A 20016-nucleotide genomic window follows, 5' to 3' on the forward strand; every position below is an offset into this window, starting at 1 on the left:
AAACACATGGACACAGTACTCCATGTGCGGTCTAACTAGGGATTTGTACAGAGGCAGTATAATGCTCTCATCATGTGTATCCAGACCTCTTTTAATGCACCCCATGATCCTGTTTGCCTTGGCAGCTGATGCCTGGCACTGGCTGCTCCAGGTAAGTTTATCATTAACTAGGATCCCCAAGTCCTTCTCCCTGTCAGATTTACCCAGTGGTTTCCCGTTCAATGTGTAATGGTGATATTGATTCCTTCTTCCCATGTGTATAACCTTACATTTATCATTGTTAAACCTCATCTGCCACCTTTCAGCCCAAGTTTCCAACTTATCCAGATCCATCTGTAGCAGAGTACTATCTTCTCTTGTATTAACTGCTTTACATAGTTTTGTATCATCTGCAAATATCGATATTTTACTGTGTAAACCTTCTACCAGATCATTAATGAATATGTTGAAGAGAACAGGTCCCAATACAGACCCCTGCGGTACCCCACTGGTCACAGCGACCCAGTTAGAGACTATACCATTTATAACCACCCTCTGCTTTCTATCACTAAGCCAGTTACTAACCCATTTACACACATTTTCCCCCAGACCAAGCATTCTCATTTTGTGTACCAACCTCTTGTGCGGCACGGTATCAAACGCTTTGGAAAAATCGAGATATACCACGTCCAATGACTCACCGTGGTCCAGCCTATAGCTTACCTCTTCATAAAAACTGATTAGATTGGTTTGACAGGAGCGATTTCTCATAAACCCATGCTGATATGGAGTTAAACAGTTATTCTCATTGAGATAATCCAGAATAACATCCCTCAGAAACCCTTCAAATATTTTACCAACAATAGAGGTTAGACTTACTGGCCTATAATTTCCAGGTTCACTTTTAGAGCCCTTTTTGAATATTGGCACCACATTTGCTATGCGCCAGTCCTGCGGAACAGACCCTGTCGCTATAGAGTCCCTAAAAATAAGAAATAATGGTTTATCTATTACATTACTTAGTTCTCTTAGTACTCGTGGGTGTATGCCATCCGGACCCGGAGATTTATCTATTTTGATCTTATTTAGCCGGTTTCGCACCTCTTCTTGGGTTAGATTGGTGACCCTTAATATAGGGTTTTCATTGTTTCTTGGGATTTCACCTAGCATTTCATTTTCCACCGTGAATACCGTGGAGAAGAAGGTGTTTAATATGTTAGCTTTTTCCTCGTCATCTACAACCATTCTTTCCTCACTATTTTTTAAGGGGCCTACATTTTCAGTTTTTATTCTTTTACTATTGATATAGTTGAAGAACAGTTTGGGATTAGTTTTACTCTCCTTAGCAATGTGCTTCTCTGTTTCCTTTTTGGCAGCTTTAATTAGTTTTTTAGATAAAGTATTTTTCTCCCTATAGTTTTTTAGAGCTTCAATGGTGCCATCCTGCTTTAGTAGTGCAAATGCTTTCTTTTTACTGTTAATTGCCTGTCTTACTTCTTTGTTTAGCCACATTGGGTTTTTCCTATTTCTAGTCCTTTTATTCCCACGAGGTATAAACTGCTTACAGTGCCTATTTAGGATGTTCTTAAACATTTTCCATTTATTATCTGTATTCTTATTTCTGAGGATATTGTCCCAGTCTACCAGATTAAGGGCATCTCTAAGCTGGTCAAACTTTGCCTTCCTAAAGTTCAGTGTTTTTGTGACTCCCTGACAAGTCCCCCTAGTGAAAGACAGGTGAAAATGTACAATATTGTGGTCGCTATTTCCTAGATGCCCGACCACCTGCAGATTTGTTATTCTGTCAGGTCTATTAGATAGTATTAGGTCTAAAAGTGCTGCTCCTCTGGTTGGATTCTGCACCAATTGTGAAAGATAATTTTTCTTGGTTATTAGCAGAAACCTGTTGCCTTTATGGGTTTCACAGGTTTCTGTTTCCCAGTTAATATCCGGGTAGTTAAAGTCCCCCATAACCAGGACCTCATTATGGGTTGCAGCTTCATCTATCTGCTTTAGAAGTAGACTTTCCATGGTTTCTGTTATATTTGGGGGTTTGTAACAGACCCCAATGAGAATTTTGTTACCATTTTTCCCTCCATGAATTTCGACCCATATGGACTCGACATCCTCATTCCCTTCGCTAATATCCTCCCTTAAAGTGGACTTTAGACAAGACTTTACATAGAGACAAACCCCTCCTCCTCTCCGATTTTTACGATCCTTTCTAAACAGACTGTAACCCTGTAAGTTAACTGCCCAGTCATAGCTTTCATCTAACCATGTCTCGGTTATTCCCACTATGTCAAAGTTACCTGTAGATATTTCTGCTTCTAGTTCTTCCATCTTGTTTGTCAGGCTTCTGGCATTTGCGAGCATGCAGTTTAGAGGATTTTGTTTTGTTCCAATCTCCTCGCTGTGGATTGTTTTAGAAATGTTCTTACCTCCCTTCTGAGGTAAGAACCCTGTCTTGTCTGCGTATAGTGTATTGCCCACCGGGAAATAGAGCGGGCGTTCAGTGCTATGAGCACTGGTCTATGCAGTCTTGCTAAAGACAGCCGGGCCAGCGGACGAGAGCACCCACTGACCCCGTTTCTCCACAGATGCTCCATAGAGACATTTGCCCCATACAATGCTGCAGAAATGCTGATTATGGCCCCATAAGATGCTCCATAGACACATTTGCCCTGTATAATGCTCCACAAATGCTGATTATGGCCCCATAAGATGCTCCATAGACTATTATGCCCCATATGCTGTAGCTGCAATTAAAAAAAAAATATCACATACTCGCCTCTCGTCGCTCAGGCCCCCGGCACTTGCTATAGTCACCTTTCCGCGTTCCACCGCTGGGTGCCGTTGTGTCTTCTGCGTCCTTTGCACTGAAGTTCAGGCAGAGGGCAGCTCGCACACTAATGTCATCATGCCCTCTGACCTGAGTGTCACTGCAGAGGACGTGGAAGACAGCGGCGCCGGCGGTGGAACGCGGACAGGTGAATATAGCGCCATGCCTTTGTTAAACTCACCTGCTCTTGGCGCGGTCCCTGCACGTCCCTGGTTCTCTAGGCGCCGGCAGCTTCTTCCTGTATTGAGTGGTCACATGGTACCGCTCATTACAGTAATGAATATGGACCCAACTTCACTCCCATAGGGGTGGAGCCGCATATTAATTACTGTAATGAGCGGTACCATGTGACCGCCTAATACAGGAAGAAGCTGCCGGCGCCCGGAGAACCAGGGACGTGCAGGGACCGTGCCAGGAACAGGTATGATTAGACAGCTGCCACTCCCCCTCCCCTGCCAACCCCTGGGAATGATCGAGTATAAGCCAAGAGGGGCAATTTCAGCCTAAAAAAATGGGCTGAAATTCTCGGCTTATACTCGAGTATATATGGTAATTCTTTACAACAGGGCTTAGCCAAGCAAACAGCTATGCTTGAATTAGCTTAGTAAATTAGCATTTCTTCCATTTGGAACAGATCTCTCAGGTGAGCTTCTACCTTGCCTGCTAAAGGCAAGTCTCTTTCATAATTGGCTTTCAGAGATGACATGCGTCTTTTTGGTACATCTTATAAAAGGACATACTACTCTCCTGGGAGCAGAAAATCCCACGAGGTGGAAGGAAGGAATCCTTCCGCCTCGGAATGCTCTGCCCCAAGATATTAGGACCATCCACAATTTGCATAGTTTTAGGCACTCCCTCAAAACACAATTGATCAGAGCGGCCTGTCATATTCCCTAATCAAAGTCATTTTATGTTTGTGTATGTGTGTAGCCCATTCACTATTTCCATCTGTCCCTCACACCCTCAAAATGGCTGGACCATCATTGTAAATACCTGTAATTTACATACATACTGTATAAATAAATATATATATATATATATATACATATATATTTATAAATACAATATATATACATAATATATATATATATATATATATATATATATATATATATATATATATATATATAGTTATATGAAAAAGTTTGGGCACCCCTATTAATTTTAAGCTTAATGTTTTATAAAAATAGTTTTTTTTTGCAACAGCTATTTCAGTTTCATATATCTAATAACTGTTGGACACAGTAATGTTTCTGCCTTGAAATGAGGTTTATTGTACTATCAGAAAATGTGCAATCTGCATTCAAACAAAATTTGACAGGTGATTAAGTATGAGCACCCTTATCATTTTCTTGTTTGAAATACTCCTACCTACTTTTTACTGACTTATTAAAGCACTTTTTTTGGTTTTCTAACCTCATTGAGCTTTGAAATTCATAGCCAGGTGTATGCGATCATGAGAAAAGCTACTTAAAGTGGCCACTTGCAAGTTGTTCTCCTGTTTGAATACCTCTGAAGAGTGGCATCATGGGTTCCTCAAAACAACTGTCTAATGATCTGAAAACAAAGATTGTTCAACATAGTTGTTCAGGGGAAGGATACAAAAACTGTCTCAGAGATTAAACCTGTCAATTTCCACTGTGAGGAATATAGTAAGGAAATGGAAGAACACAGGTACAGTTCTTGTTAAGGCCAGAAGTGGCAGGCCAAGAAAAACATCAGAAAGGCAGAGAAGAAGAATGGTGAGATCAGTCAAGGACAATCCTCAGACCACCTCCAGAGAGCTGCAGCATCAACTTGCTGCAGATGGTGTCACTGTGCATCGGTCAACTATACAACGCACTTTGCACAAGGAGAAGCTGTATGGGGGAGTGATGCGAAAGAAGCCGTTTCTGCAAGCATGCCACAAACAGAGTCGGCTGGGGTATGCAAAAGCACATTTGGAGAAGCCAATTTCTTTTTGGAAGAAGGTCCTGTGGACTGATGAAACCAAGATTGAGTTGTTTGGTCATACAAAAAGGCGTTATGCATGGCGGCCAAAAAACACAGCATTCCAAGAAAAACACTTGCTACCCACAGTAAAATTTGGTGGAGGTTCCTTCATGCTTTGGGGCTGTGTGGCCAATGCCGGCACTGGGAATCTTGTGAAAGTTGAGGGACGCATGGATTCCTCTCAGTATCAGCAGCTTCTTGACAATAATGTTCATGAATCAGTGGCAAAGTTGAAGTTACGCAGGGGATAGATCTTTCAGCAAGACAATGATCCAAAACACCGCTCCAAATCCACTCAGGCATTCATGCAGAGGAACAATTACACTGTTCTGGAATGGCCATCCCAATCCCCAGACCTGAATATCATTGAACATCTGTGGGATCATTTGAAGAGGGCTGCCCATGCTCGGCGAACATCAAACTGAACTGGCATTGTTTTGTAAAGAGGAATGGTCAAAAATACCTTCATCCAGGATCCAGGAACTCATTAAAAGCTACAGGAAGCGACTAGAGGCTGTTATTTTTTGCAAAAGGAGGATCTACTAAATATTAATGTCACTTTTCTGGTGGGGTGCCCATACTTATGCACCTGTCAAATTTTGTTTGAATGCAGATTGCACATTTTCTGTTAGTACAATAAACCTCATTTCAAGGCAGAAACATTACTGTGTCCAACAGTTATTAGATATATGAAACTGAAATAGCTGTTGCAAAAAAAAAAACAATTTTTATGAAACATGAAGCTTAAGATTAATAGGGGTGCCCAAACTTTTTCATATAACTGTATATATATATTCATATATACATATTCAGTTAGGGCCAGAAATATTTGGACAGTGACACAATTTTCGCGAGTTGGGCTCTGCATGCCACCACATTGGATTTGAAATGAAACCTCTACAACAGAATTCAAGTGCAGATTGTAACGTTTAACCCCTTTACCCCCAAGGGTGGTTTGCACGTTAATGACCGGGCCAATTTTTACAATTCTGACCACTGTCCCTTTATGAGGTTATAACTCTGGAACGCTTCAATGGATCCTGGTGATTCTGACATTGTTTTCTCGAGACATATTGTACTTCATGACAATGGTAAAAATTCTTTGATAGTACCTGCGTTTATTTGTGAAAAAAACGGAAATTTGGCGAAAATTATGAAAATTTCGCAATTTTCCAACTTTGAATTTTTATGCAATTAAATCACAGAGATATGTCACACAAAATACTTAATAAGTAACATTTCCCACATGTCTACTTTACATCAGCACAATTTTGGAACCAAAATTTTTTTTTGTTATGGAGTTATAAGGGTTAAAAGTTGACCAGCAATTTCTCATTTCTACAACACCATTTTATTTTAGGGACCACATCTCATTTGAAGTCATTTTGAGGGGTCTATATGATAGAAAATACCCAAGTGTGACACCATTCTAAAAACTACACCCCTCAAGGTGCTCAAAACCATATTCAAGAAGTTTATTAACCCTTCTGGTGCTTCACAGGAATTTTTTGAATGTTTAAATAAAAATGAACATTTAACTTTTTTTCACAAAAAATTTAATTCAGCTCCAATTTGTTTTATTTTACCAAGGGTAACAGGAGAAAATGGACCCCAAACATTGTTGTACAATTTGTCCTGAGTATGCCAATACCCCACATGTGGGGGTAAACCACTGTTTGGGCGCATGGCAGAGCTCGGAAGCGAAGGAGTGCCATTTGACTTTTCAATGCAAAATTGACTGGAATTGAGATGGGACGCCATGTTTCGTTTGGAGAGCCCCTGATGTGGCTAAACATTGAAACCCCCCACAAGTGACACCATTTTGGAAAGTAGACCCCCTAAGGAACTTATCTAGAGGTGTGGTGAGCACTTTGACCCACCAAGTGCTTCACAGAAGTTTATAATGTAGAACCGTAAAAATAAAAAATCATACTTTTTCACAAAAATTATCTTTTCGCCCCCAATTTTTTATTTTCCCAAGGGTAAGAGAAGAAATTGGACCGCAAAAGTTGTTGTACAATTTGTCCTGAGTACGCTGATAGCCCATATGTGGGGGTAAACCACTGTTTGGGCGGATGGGAGAGCTCGGAAGGGAAGGAGCGCCGTTTGACTTTTCAATGCAAAATTGACAGGAATTGAGATGGGACGTCATGTTGCGTTTGAAGAGCCACTGATGTGCCTAAACATTGAAACCCCCCACAAGTGACACCATTTTGGAAAGTAGACCCCCTAAGGAACTTATCTAGAGGTGTGGTGAGTACTTTGACCCAAGTACTTCACAGAAGTTTATAATGCAGAGCCGTAAAAATAAAACAAATTTTTTTTCCCACAAAAATTATTTTTTTAGCCCACAGTTTTGTATTTTCCTGAGGGTAACAGGAGAAATTGGACCCCAAAATTTGTTGCCCAATTTATCCTGAGTGCGATGATACACCATATGTGGGGGGAACCACTGTTTGGGCACATGGGAGGGCTCAGAAGGGAAGGAGTGCCATTTGAATGCAGACTTAGATGGAATGGTCTGCAGGTGTCACATTGCGTTTGCAGAGCCCCTAATGTACCTAAACAGTAGAAACCCCCCACAAGTGACACCATTTTGGAAAGTAGACCCCCTTAGGAACTTATCTAGATGTGTGCTGAGCGCTTTGACCCACCAAGGGCTTCACAGAAGTTTATAATGGAGAGCCGTAAAAATAAAACAAAAATTTTTTCCCACAAAAATTATTTTTTAGCCCCCAGTTTTGTATTTTCCCGAGGGTAACAGGAGAAATTCGACCCCACAATTTGTTGTCCAATTTGTCCTGAGTGCGCTGATACCGCAATTGTGGGGGGGAACCACTGTTTGGGCGCATGGGAGGGCTCGGAAGGGAAGGAGCTCCATTTGGAATGAGGACTTAGATGGAATGGTCTGCAGGTGTCACATTGCATTTGCAGAGCCCCTAATGTACCTAAACAGTAGAAACCTCCCACAAGTGACACCATTTTGGAAACTAGACCCCCTAAGGAACTCATCTAGATGTGTTGTGATAGCTTTGAACCCCCAAGTGTTTCACTACAGTTTGTAACGCAGAGCCGTGAAAATTAAAAAAAAAAATCTTTCCCCCCAAAATTATTTTTTAGCCCCCAGTTTTGTATTTTCCCGAGGGTAAGAGGAGAAATTCGACCCCAAAAGTTGTTGTCCAATTTGTCCTGAGTACGCTGATACCCCGTATGTTGGGGGAAACCACCGTTTGAGTGCATGGCAGAGCTCGGAAGGGAAGGAGCATTCCCTCGTCAAAGCTCAGGCGAAACGCGCGTCGGGCGGGTGCGGGCCACCACAGGACCACTTAGACAGTTGAGTATTCCATTGTTTTTACATCTTCTTTTTTGTCTGGGCTGCGGACTTTAGACAAATTGAGAGCACACTGTGTTAGTCTATTAGTGATTACACTGTACCACTATTGCTGTGCAGGGGGCTTTCTATTCATTGCCAGATGGACTTAATGTGCAATATCTATGCTATGTTGCTACCTAAATAATTTGCATTTTGCTGCTATAATAATGTGGGCACATAGCCTATGATGGGTATATGGTTTTTTACTTATAATTCTGTCCATATGCACTAATATTCTGGTATTACCGAGTTTTTTTTTGAATGGTATACCCTGTGACATTACTGTCATCTATATGACCTATGATAGTTGGTATTTCTGTTATAGACTATATTGCTAATTTTACATCCCGTGGATACCAGTGTTGTAATTATTATTCTCATTTATGTGGATATTCTTTGTCTTCATTTTGATTATACTATATATGTTACTTTGGTCCTAGTGTTACCCCGTACCTTTTTTCCACTTATTTTGTTTTTTCCCTTTTATTTATCATATGTCTTGTGATTTTGTATGATTAATAAAATTATATTCTTTATATTTTCATGAGTTGTGCATTATATTATAGGTTTGATAATACAATATATATACATAATATATATATATATATATATATATATATATAGTTATATGAAAAAGTTTGGGCACCCCTATTAATTTTAAGCTTAATGTTTTATAAAAATAGTTTTTTTTTGCAACAGCTATTTCAGTTTCATATATCTAATAACTGTTGGACACAGTAATGTTTCTGCCTTGAAATGAGGTTTATTGTACTATCAGAAAATGTGCAATCTGCATTCAAACAAAATTTGACAGGTGATTAAGTATGAGCACCCTTATCATTTTCTTGTTTGAAATACTCCTACCTACTTTTTACTGACTTATTAAAGCACTTTTTTTGGTTTTCTAACCTCATTGAGCTTTGAAATTCATAGCCAGGTGTATGCGATCATGAGAAAAGCTACTTAAAGTGGCCACTTGCAAGTTGTTCTCCTGTTTGAATACCTCTGAAGAGTGGCATCATGGGTTCCTCAAAACAACTGTCTAATGATCTGAAAACAAAGATTGTTCAACATAGTTGTTCAGGGGAAGGATACAAAAACTGTCTCAGAGATTAAACCTGTCAATTTCCACTGTGAGGAACATAGTAAGGAAATGGAAGAACACAGGTACAGTTCTTGTTAAGGCCAGAAGTGGCAGGCCAAGAAAAACATCAGAAAGGCAGAGAAGAATGGTGAGATCAGTCAAGGACAATCCTCAGACCACCTCCAGAGAGCTGCAGCATCAACTTGCTGCAGATGGTGTCACTGTGCATCGGTCAACTATACAACGCACTTTGCACAAGGAGAAGCTGTATGGGGGAGTGATGCGAAAGAAGCCGTTTCTGCAAGCATGCCACAAACAGAGTCGGCTGAGGTATGCAAAAGCACATTTGGAGAAGCCAATTTCTTTTTGGAAGAAGGTCCTGTGGACTGATGAAACCAAGATTGAGTTGTTTTGTCATACAAAAAGGCGTTATGCATGGCGGCTAAAAAACACAGCATTCCAAGAAAAACACTTGCTACCCACAGTAAAATTTGGTGGAGGTTCCTTCATGCTTTGGGGCTGTGTGGCCAATGCCGGCACTGGGAATCTTGTGAAAGTTGAGGGACGCATGGATTCCTCTCAGTATCAGCAGCTTCTTGACAATAATGTTCATGAATCAGTGGCAAAGTTGAAGTTACGCAGGGGATAGATCTTTCAGCAAGACAATGATCCAAAACACCGCTCCAAATCCACTCAGGCATTCATGCAGAGGAACAATTACACTGTTCTGGAATGGCCATCCCAATCCCCAGACCTGAATATCATTGAACATCTGTGGGATCATTTGAAGAGGGCTGCCCATGCTCGGCGAACATCAAACTGAACTGGCATTGTTTTGTAAAGAGGAATGGTCAAAAATACCTTCATCCAGGATCCAGGAACTCATTAAAAGCTACAGGAAGCGACTAGAGGCTGTTATTTTTTGCAAAAGGAGGATCTACTAAATATTAATGTCACTTTTCTGGTGGGGTGCCCATACTTATGCACCTGTCAAATTTTGTTTGAATGCAGATTGCACATTTTCTGTTAGTACAATAAACCTCATTTCAAGGCAGAAACATTACTGTGTCCAACAGTTATTAGATATATGAAACTGAAATAGCTGTTGCAAAAAAAAAAACAATTTTTATGAAACATGAAGCTTAAGATTAATAGGGGTGCCCAAACTTTTTCATATAACTGTATATATATATTCATATATACATATACAGTTAGGGCCAGAAATATTTGGACAGTGACACAATTTTCGCGAGTTGGGCTCTGCATGCCACCACATTGGATTTGAAATGAAACCTCTACAACAGAATTCAAGTGCAGATTGTAACGTTTAACCCCTTTACCCCCAAGGGTGGTTTGCACGTTAATGACCGGGCCAATTTTTACAATTCTGACCACTGTCCCTTTATGAGGTTATAACTCTGGAACGCTTCAATGGATCCTGGTGATTCTGACATTGTTTTCTCGAGACATATTGTACTTCATGACAATGGTAAAAATTCTTTGATAGTACCTGCGTTTATTTGTGAAAAAAACGGAAATTTGGCGAAAATTATGAAAATTTCGCAATTTTCCAACTTTGAATTTTTATGCAATTAAATCACAGAGATATGTCACACAAAATACTTAATAAGTAACATTTCCCACATGTCTACTTTACATCAGCACAATTTTGGAACCAAAATTTTTTTTTGTTATGGAGTTATAAGGGTTAAAAGTTGACCAGCAATTTCTCATTTCTACAACACCATTTTATTTTAGGGACCACATCTCATTTGAAGTCATTTTGAGGGGTCTATATGATAGAAAATACCCAAGTGTGACACCATTCTAAAAACTACACCCCTCAAGGTGCTCAAAACCATATTCAAGAAGTTTATTAACCCTTCTGGTGCTTCACAGGAATTTTTTGAATGTTTAAATAAAAATGAACATTTAACTTTTTTTCACAAAAAATTTAATTCAGCTCCAATTTGTTTTATTTTACCAAGGGTAACAGGAGAAAATGGACCCCAAACATTGTTGTACAATTTGTCCTGAGTATGCCAATACCCCACATGTGGGGGTAAACCACTGTTTGGGCGCATGGCAGAGCTCGGAAGCGAAGGAGTGCCATTTGACTTTTCAATGCAAAATTGACTGGAATTGAGATGGGACGCCATGTTTCGTTTGGAGAGCCCCTGATGTGGCTAAACATTGAAACCCCCCACAAGTGACACCATTTTGGAAAGTAGACCCCCTAAGGAACTTATCTAGAGGTGTGGTGAGCACTTTGACCCACCAAGTGCTTCACAGAAGTTTATAATGTAGAACCGTAAAAATAAAAAATCATATTTTTTCACAAAAATTATCTTTTCGCCCCCAATTTTTTATTTTCCCAAGGGTAAGAGAAGAAATTGGACCGCAAAAGTTGTTGTACAATTTGTCCTGAGTACGCTGATAGCCCATATGTGGGGGTAAACCACTGTTTGGGCGGATGGGAGAGCTCGGAAGGGAAGGAGCGCCGTTTGACTTTTCAATGCAAAATTGACAGGAATTGAGATGGGACGTCATGTTGCGTTTGAAGAGCCACTGATGTGCCTAAACATTGAAACCCCCCACAAGTGACACCATTTTGGAAAGTAGACCCCCTAAGGAACTTATCTAGAGGTGTGGTGAGCACTTTGACCCACCAAGTGCTTCACAGAAGTTTATAATGTAGAACCGTAAAAATAAAAAATCATATTTTTTCACAAAAATTATCTTTTTGCCCCCAATTTTTTATTTTCCCAAGGGTAAGAGAAGAAATTGGACCCCAAAAGTTGTTGTACAATTTGTCCTGAGTACGCTGATACCCCATATGTGGGGGTAAACCACTGTTTGGGCGGATGGGAGAGCTCGGAAGGGAAGGAGCGCCGTTTGACTTTTCAAAGCAAACTTGACAGGAATTGAGATGGGACGCCATGTTGCGTTTGAAGAGCCACTGATGTGCCTAAACATTGAAACCCCCCACAAATGACACCATTTTGGAAAGTAGACCCCCTAAGGAACTTATCTAGAGGTGTGGTGAGTACTTTGACCCACCAAGTGCTTCACAGAAGTTTATAATGCAGAGCCGTAAAAATAAAACAAATTTTTTTTCCCACAAAAATTATTTTTTTAGCCCACAGTTTTGTATTTTCCTGAGGGTAACAGGAGATATTGGACCCCAAAATTTGTTGCCCAATTTATCCTGAGTGCGATGATACACCATATGTGGGGGGAACCACTGTTTGGGCACATGGGAGGGCTCAGAAGGGAAGGAGTGCCATTTGAATGCAGACTTAGATGGAATGGTCTGCAGGTGTCACATTGCGTTTGCAGAGCCCCTAATGTACCTAAACAGTAGAAACCCCCCACAAGTGACACCATTTTGGAAAGTAGACCCCCTTAGGAACTTATCTAGATGTGTGCTGAGCGCTTTGACCCACCAAGGGCTTCACAGAAGTTTATAATGGAGAGCCGTAAAAATAAAACAAAAATTTTTTCCCACAAAAATTATTTTTTAGCCCCCAGTTTTGTATTTTCCCGAGGGTAACAGGAGAAATTCGACCCCACAATTTGTTGTCCAATTTGTCCTGAGTGCGCTGATACCGCAATTGTGGGGGGGAACCACTGTTTGGGCGCATGGGAGGGCTCGGAAGGGAAGGAGCTCCATTTGGAATGAGGACTTAGATGGAATGGTCTGCAGGTGTCACATTGCATTTGCAGAGCCCCTAATGTACCTAAACAGTAGAAACCTCCCACAAGTGACACCATTTTGGAAACTAGACCCCCTAAGGAACTCATCTAGATGTGTTGTGATAGCTTTGAACCCCCAAGTGTTTCACTACAGTTTGTAACGCGGAGCCGTGAAAATTAAAAAAAAAAATCTTTCCCCCCAAAATTATTTTTTAGCCCCCAGTTTTGTATTTTCCCGAGGGTAAGAGGAGAAATTCGACCCCAAAAGTTGTTGTCCAATTTGTCCTGAGTACGCTGATACCCCGTATGTTGGGGGAAACCACCGTTTGAGTGCATGGCAGAGCTCGGAAGGGAAGGAGCGCCATTTGGAATGCAGACTTAGATGGAATGGTCTGCAGACGTCACATTGCGTTTGCAGAACCCCTAATGTACCTAAACAGTAGAAACCCCCCACAAGTGACCCCATATTGGAAACTAGACCCCCCAGGGAACTAATCTAGATGTGTTGTGAGAACTTTGAACCCCCAAGTGTTTCACTACAGTTTATAACGCAGAGCCGTGAAAATAAAAAATCTTTTTTTTTCCCACAAAAAATATGTTTTAGTCCCGAGTTTTGCATTTTCCCAAGGGTAACAGGAGAAATTGGACCCCAAAAGTTGTTGTCCTATTTGTCCTGAGTACGCTGATACCCCATATGTTGGGGTAAACCCCTGTTTGGGCACACGGGAGAGCTCGGAAAAGAAGAAGAACTGTTTTACTTTTTCAACGCAGAATTGGCTGGAATTGAGATCGGACGCCATGTCGCGTTAGGAGAGCCCCTGATGTCCCTAAACAGTGGAAACCCCACAATTCTAACTGAAACCCTAATCCAAACACATCCCTAACCCTAATCCCAACAGTAACCCTAACCACACCTCTAACCCAGACACACCCCTAACCCTAATCCCAACCCAATTCCCAACCGTAAATGTAATCTAAACCCTAACTGTAACTTTAGCCCCAACCCAAACTGTAGCCCTAGCCCTAACCCTAGCCCTAACCCTAATCCTAACCCTAGCCCTAACCCTAGCCCTAACCCTAGCCCTAACCCTAGCCCTAGCCCTAACCCTAACCCTAACCCTAGCCCTAATCCTAACCCTAGCCCTAACCCTAGCCCTAACCCTAGCCCTAACCCTAACCCTAGCCCTAACCCTAGCCCTAACCCTAACCCTAGCCCTAGCCCTAACCCTAACCCTAGCCCTAGCCCTAGCCCTAACCCTAACCCTAGCCCTAACACTAGCCCTAACCCTAGCCCTAACCCTAGCCCTAACCCTAACCCTAACCCTAGCCCTAACCCTAACCCTAGCCCTAACCCTAACCCTAGCCCTAGCCCTAACCCTAGCCCTAACCCTAGCCCTAACCCTAACCCTAACCCTAACCCTAGCCCTAACCCTAACCCTAGCCCTAACCCTAGCCCTAACCCTAGCCCTAATTCTAACCCTAGCCCTAATGGGAAAATGGAAATAAATACATTTTTTTAATTTTTCCCTAACTAAGGGGGTGATGAAGGGGGGTTTGATTTACTTTTATAGCGGGTTTTTTAGCGGATTTTTATGATTGGCAGCCGTCACACACTGAAAGACGCTTTTTATTGCAAAAAATATTTTTTGCGTTACCACATTTTGAGAGCTATAATTTTTCTATATTTTGGTCCACAGAGTCATGTGAGGTCTTGTTTTTTGCGGGACGAGTTGACGTTTTTATTGGTAACATTTTCGGGCACGTGACATTTTTTGATCGCTTTTTATTCCGATTTTTGTGAGGCAGAATGACCAAAAACCAGCTATTCATGAATTTCTTTTGGGGGAGGCGTTTATACCGTTCCGCGTTTGGTAAAATTGATAAAGCAGTTTTATTCTTCGGGTCAGTACGATTACAGCGACACCTCATTTATATCATTTTTTTATGTCTTGGCGCTTTTATATGATAAAAACTATTTTATAGAAAAAATAATTATTTTGGCATCGCTTTCTTCTCAGGACTATAACTTTTTTATTCTTTTGCTGATGATGCTATGTGGTGGCTCGTTTTTTGCGGGACAAGATGACGTTTTCAGCGGTACCATGGTTATGTATATCTGTCTTTTTGATCGCGTGTTATTCCACTTTTTGTTCAGCGGTATGAAAATAAAGCGTTGTTTTTTGCCTCGTTTTTTTTTTTTTTTCTTACGGTGTTTACTGAAGGGGTTAACTAGTGGGCCAGTTTTATAGGTCGGGCCGTTACGGACGCGGCGATACTAAATATGTGTACTTTTATTTTTTTTTTTTTATTTAGATAAAGAAATGTATTTATGGGAATAATATTTTTTTTTTTTTCATTATTTTGGAATATTTTTTTTTATTTTTTTTTACACATTTTAATTTTTTTATTTTTTTTACTTTTTTACTTTGTCCCAGGGGGGACATCACAGATCAGTGATCTGACAGTTTGCACAGCACTCTGTCAGATCACTGATCTGACTTACAGTGCTGCAGCCTTCACAGTGCCTGCTCTTAGCAGGCTCTGTGAAGCCACCTCCCTCCCTGCAGGACCCGGATCCGCGGCCATCTTGGATCCGGGGCTGGAGGGAGCAGGGAGGGAGGTGAGACCCTCGCAGCAACGCGATCACATCGCGTTGCTGCGGGGGGCTCAGGGAAGCCCGCAGGGAGCCCCCTCCCTGCGGGAAGCTTCCCTGTACCGCCGGCACATCGCGATCATCTTTGATCGCGGTGTGCCGGGGGTTAATGTGTCGGGGGCGGTCCGTGACCGCTCCTGGCACATAGTGCCGGATGTCAGCTGCGATAGGCAGCTGACACCCGGCCGCGATCGGCGGCGCTCCCCCCGTGAGCGCCGCCGATCGCGCTGGACGTACTATCCCGTCCATGGTCATAGGGGCCCACCCCACATGGACGGGATAGTACGTCCGATGTCAGAAAGGGGTTAATTTGAAGGGTTGAACAAAAATATCTGATAGAAAATGTAGGAATTGTACACATTTCTTTACAAACACTCCACATTTTAGGAGGTCAAAAGTAATTGGACAAATAAACATAACCCAAACAAAATATTTTTATTTTCAATATTTTGTTGCAAATCCTTTGGAGGCAATCACTGCCTTAAGTCTGGAATCCATGGACATCACCAAACGCTGGGTTTCCTCCTTCTTAATGCTTTGCCAGGCCTTTACAGCCGCAGCCTTCAGGTCTTGCTTGTTTGTGGGTCTTTCCGTCTTAAGTCTGGATTTGAGCAAGTGAAATGCATGCTCAATTGGGTTTAGATCTGGAGATTGACTTGGCCATTGCAGAATGTTCCACTTTTTGGCACTCATGAACTCCTGGGTAGCTTTGGCTGTATGCTTGGGGTCATTGTCCATCTGTACTATGAAGCGCCGTCCAATCAACTTTGCAGCATTTGGCTGAATCTGGGCTGAAAGTATATCCCGGTACACTTCAGAATTCATCCGGCTACTCTTGTCTGCTCTTATGTCATCAATAAACACAAGTGACCCAGTGCCATTGAAAGCCATGCATGCCCATGCCATCACGTTGCCTCCACCATGTTTTACAGAGGATGTGGTGTGCCTTGGATCATGTGCCGTTCCCTTTCTTCTCCAAACTTTTTTCTTCCCATCATTCTGGTACAGGTTGATCTTTGTCTCATCTGTCCATAGAATACTTTTCCAGAACTGAGCTGGCTTCTTGAGGTGTTTTTCTGCAAATTTAACTCTGGCCTGTCTATTTTTGGTATTGATGAATGGTTTGCATCTAGATGTGAACCCTTTGTATTTACTGTCATGGAGTCTTCTCTTTACTGTTGACTTAGAGACAGATACACCTACTTCACTGAGAGTGTTCTGGACTTCAGTTGATGTTGTGAACGGGTTCTTCTTCACCAAATTAAATATGCGGCGATCATCCACCACTGTTGTCATCCGTGGACGCCCAGGCCTTTTTGAGTTCCGAAGCTCACCAGTCAATTCCTTTTTTCTCAGAATGTACCCAACTGTTGATTTTGCTACTCCAAGCATGTCTGCTATCTCTCTGATGGATTTTTTCTTTTTTTTCAGCCTCAGGATGTTCTGCTTCACCTCAATTGAGAGTTCCTTTGACCGCATGTTGTCTGCTCACAGCAACAGCTTCCAAATGCAAAACCACACACCTGGAATCCACCCCTGACCTTTTAACTACTTCATTGATTACAGGTTAACGAGGGAGACGCCTTCAGAGTTAATTGCAGCCCTTAGAGTCCATTGTCCAATTACTTTTGGTCCCTTGAAAAAGAGGACGCTATGCATTACAGAGCTATGATTCCTAAACCCTTTCTCTGATTTGGATGTGGAAACTATCATATTGCAGCTGGGAGTGTGCACTTTAAGCCCATATTATATATATAATTGTATTTCTGAACATGTTTTTGTAAACAGCTAAAATAACAAAACTTGTGTCACTGTCCAAATATTTCTGGCCCTAACTGTATATACATATATATTTATATATACATTTATATATATATATTTATATATACATATATATACATATACAGTATATACACACACATATATATATGTGTGCCCACCATTCCTAGGAGTAAGAAGCACTGAACATGAGCTCCTGAATTTCCATCACTTTATACCTTGCAATGAGGCAACTGTAAGACAAAACCTGGAAAAACTCAACTCCGTGGAACATAAAAGTGATCTGGACTGTACTGGACTTTACTTTTTATGAAAAAGGAAGAATTGGAGGATTTAAAGGACAAAACAAGAATCTGACATCCTGATACCCGGACCTATAGAAGGTAGGAGAATTCTTTAACTACAACGCAACCTATAGACTTGCTACAAATTAACCTCCTTAGAAACAAGGATTATAATTAACATATAACTACAAAATGGAAAACACAAATTTAGAACAAGTAAATGAACAAAGCCCAGAGCCAGAGACACAGGAATGCTGGGGGCCAGATCTGGAGATAACACAGAGGGGCAATAAATCCAAGAAGGACTATATTAGAGAAAATCCAGAAACTCTTTATGCAGATTTCACAAAGGAAGAACCAAAAAGAAAAACCAATGTATTATTCTATACAGACCAACTCTCAGCCTGGCACATTGCGCTGTGCAAACGATATAAACATGTATCTAAATCCAACGCTAATAAGGGCCAGCTGATTAAAATTACCAGCCAAGCAGATGATGACACTAATGTGCTCACCATAATCCTATACAACAATGGCACAGTCATGGTGCAGGGGATGGAGGAGATTCTGCAGCAATTTGAAAATTGTTTTTCTGATATCAAAGAGCAGGCACAAACCTATAAAGGACTACAAGCCCCAGCAGCTACCTCTAATGCTCACATAGTGATCCCCGGACAGAGCCGCCCAACTCCCGACACTTCACACCTCTCGCCTGATAACATCAGAGACTTCTTATCTCAACTAGAAAAAGACTTGGTCCAACTGAAATTAGAATGTGAAAGAAACTCACAAAGCAACGCAAATTACCAAGCAACAAATGACACGGCCCTACAGAAAATAAGGGCCAAAATGTGTGAAATGAAATGTCAACACAAGGCAGCACTACAGGAAATGGGGAAGCTGAAAAAAGACAATGATCAACTCCAAAAGGAGATTACAGAATTAAAAGCCCATAGCCCTGGACATCTGAACCAGCAGGGGGCAATGGGAACAAGCCAGAGAGCAGACAACATGGCCACCACTGACCAGAATGTAGAGACACCAAACAACATTAAAATAATAACCAACAATATGATGGAAGAGAGAAGAGAACCAGCGACCAGCAAAGCCAGCACCACAGACCCCCATCAGCAGCATCGTAGCCCACCCAAGACATCGCAAAGTCCTGATATTGTCCTAATAATGGACTCAAATCCTGAAACCAGAGAGATGGAAGAGAGAAGAGAACCAGTCACCAGCAAAGCCAGCACCACAGACCCCCGTCAGCAGCACCGTAGCCCACCCAAGACACCACAAAGTCCTGATATTGTCCTAATAATGGACTCAAATGGGAAGTACCTAAATACACAGCGGCTATTCCCAGGAAAACAGGTCCGTACAATCCGCTGTGCAAGTATTGAACAGGTGACAGAGGTCATCAGTAGACCACGGTTTACCAACCCAAAGCACATTATTATACACACGGGTACAAACAATCTGCCAGACCAGCAGATCGCAGAACAACTGATCAGCCTGGCAAAGATGGCAAAACTAAAATTCCCGGACAGTAAAATCATTCTGTCATCGCTGCTCCCAAGAAAGGACATAGCCGGGCAAACCACCCAAGCCATCAATGCAGAACTGACTGAAAAGATCAAGACTGTGCCAAACGTGACCCTGGCACAACACTTCTCCATAAACACCAGTCACCTGCACGATGATAAACACCTCAACAAACAAGGGGTCAGCCTCCTGGCCAAAGAGCTGAAGGACATCGTGCTAAACAGAGACCCCGGGCCTGGATTCAACAGGGGCCATAATCACACTGAAAGACCCCCGAGAACGATAAAGCAGAAAACCCCAAGGCTACCTCCTGAAGCTGGAAACAAAGCTCTTCATCCAGTGTCAGACCATCGGAGGTGGAGACCTCCACGGAGGAGACCACCAAGCCCACACAGATACATGCAGAGCAGAGATAGGGTTGAGATAAAGAACCTGCTCAAGGAGCTGGGCAGAATAATAATGTGACTGGATGGAACCAAGCACTTCTATAAAACTGTCAGAAATCCAGTTTGTCCCACACAGCCATACTCATTACAAGGTATATACACACAAACCACACAGAAGAATGTCTTCACTTACAATCAGCAGCTGGAATATTCAGGGTCTCAACGCCTCAACCTTTGGATCTAAAACAAAGGACCCTAATTTTATACAAAGTATGAAAAATATAGACATTCAGATCCTCCTGGAAACATGGACCAGAGCCGAAAACGAATCCCTGGTGCCTATTGGATACAAGGAATTCTTGGTCCATGCCCAGAAAAATAAAAACATCAAACAGGGCCGGGGCTC

The sequence above is a fragment of the Ranitomeya imitator genome, chromosome 1 (genome assembly GCF_032444005.1).
Source record: "Ranitomeya imitator isolate aRanImi1 chromosome 1, aRanImi1.pri, whole genome shotgun sequence".
NCBI lineage: Eukaryota > Metazoa > Chordata > Amphibia > Anura > Dendrobatidae > Ranitomeya > Ranitomeya imitator.